Source organism: Atta colombica, unplaced genomic scaffold (assembly GCF_001594045.1).
Source record: "Atta colombica isolate Treedump-2 unplaced genomic scaffold, Acol1.0 scaffold12, whole genome shotgun sequence".
Lineage (NCBI taxonomy): Eukaryota > Metazoa > Arthropoda > Insecta > Hymenoptera > Formicidae > Atta > Atta colombica.
In genome coordinates this window covers 5,301,255-5,303,455 of record NW_017259206.1, presented here as the reverse complement: position 1 = coordinate 5,303,455, position 2,201 = coordinate 5,301,255, and positions in this window count along the sequence as shown.

Sequence of the window (2,201 nt, the reverse complement as noted above, 5' to 3'; positions counted from 1 at the left end):
GAGAGAGAGAGAGAGAGAGAGAGAGAGAGAGAGAGAGAGAGAGAGAGAGAGAGAGGAACAGCATGACAGACTGAGATAAACGTAAAAATGAGAACATGGAAATGACGAAAGAAGCGAAGAAATATCGGACGAGAATCACATGATAGAGGGAGGAATGGTTTGGCGATTCGAGACCAATTCGAGACCGATTCGAGACCGGGAATCGGACCGGGAGAAGGGAAGGAGAGGATCGAAGAGTGGAGAAGCGAAAATTTTAGTGTCAACTTTTTTTTCCATTTGTCACGTTGAGGAAGCGAAAACACGCGAAATTCCGAGAAAATTTCTGCTTCCGTCCTGCGTTCCGCATTTCGATCCTCTGGTGCATCGCCACGATGCGATGCGACGCGATGTGATACGATGCGTTCGATTATCGAGATCGACCATGCGAAAGGCGGTGTCGGTGGTGGACAGCGTGGAGATTGGTCGCGCGAGATCACATTGATGATCAACATTCATTTCACGCGAGGAAGTGTCAGGGACTTCGACTTCCTTTTAGGCTTGCCGTGATTTCAAGTGTCATCAATTTTCTTTTTTTCCTTCGGAGTTCGCGACAGATTTATTACATTTTAGATTCGAATCGATCGTGCTTACTCCCTTTACCTCCCGTTACACTCTATTCTTCACTTCGTTCTTTTTGCTCGCATTTTATCGATTACCTTTTTTCACTCGATTTTTTTTGAAAACTCGTGCGTTCGCTCTTGGGATATTTCAAAATGTAGTATCAAGAAATGTATTATAGTATATAGAATATTTAGATATAGGATTGCTTCATCTATCGTGAAGGATAAGAAAAATTGCGAGTCGATTTCAGGATGGAGACGGTAAGAATTAATTGCGTCAGCGGGAATTCTAAATGAACACGAAGAAAATCAGAACGGTTAAAGTTTAGCTGATTTATGGAAAAGTAGACGAAAACATAAAATCTTACGAAAGTAAGATTGTCTCCATCGAATTGAAGATACGAAGAAGTAGTTTAGGAAACAAAAGTGTACGAAGTTAAAGTCACTTGAACGGTGAGCTAGGGAAGGGAGGAACATCGAAGGGATACGGCCAATGAATCGACAAAAAGAAAACGTGAACGACAGAGTGCAGGGCAGTAACGAAAGAATGTGATAGGGTGTAGTAATCAAAAGAGAGTCGATTTTTCAAGGATCGTTCCGTTTGTGTAACGAGAGTTCGGTGTAACCCCTTCCCGAAAAGAGAAAAAAAAAGCAGGAGACCAGCAGACAGTATTCAACGGCACGGATACACACGTACACACATACAACCACCATCTTCGACGTAAAATAAAACGTAGAACAAAAAAAGAGGACATCCTCGATCACGTAAAATAAAGCGCAGAATGAGAGGAAAGTGTCTTCGATCATGTAAAATAAAAAGCGCGACAAGAGAGGAAAAGTTCTCGATCATGCGGCAGGAGATGAAGACGAAGAGAAATGAAAAGACGAGAAGGTATGAGAGATCACATGATACGCACAAATTTGCCCATCGCCTAAAGAAATCGTTAATTGTTCGTGTTGTTTCTCGTTGTTGAAAGCGAGGCTACGCAGGGCCGGACAGAGTGATGGAAAAAAAAACAGAAAGAAAGAACCTCCCGAGAAATATACAGGGAATGGAAGTAACTCGTTACTTGTAACGAAGTTACAGTTACAAGTTACTTTTTTGGTAACTTTACTGGTAACTGCATTACTGTTTTTCTTTGATAACTGTAACAAAGTTACATTTTTTTGGTAACGATAACGAATTTTATAGTTACTTTTATGAATTTTTCGTTACTTTGCACATAATTGGACACAGACCAATCATAGCGCTTGAAACTAGAAAGTCTCTCTGCTGTGATTGGTGGTCGATTTTAAAAAAGTAACGGAAAAGTTACTTTCTCAAGCAACGATAACTGTAACGAGTTACTTTTAAAAATCGATAACTAATAATGGTAACTTGTTACTTTTTCTAGTCGGTAACGAGTATAACTATAACTTGTTACTTTTAATAAAAAGTAACTTTCCATTCCCTGGAAATATATCTGTATATATTGCTATCTGTCATCATGGAAGAAAACCGTGGACGATCCGCTTTTATGGATCGTCCCTTCCTTGATCTTAGGATCGCACACGCATACAGTCATGTCACACACATCCGCACATGAATAAAAATAGACTATA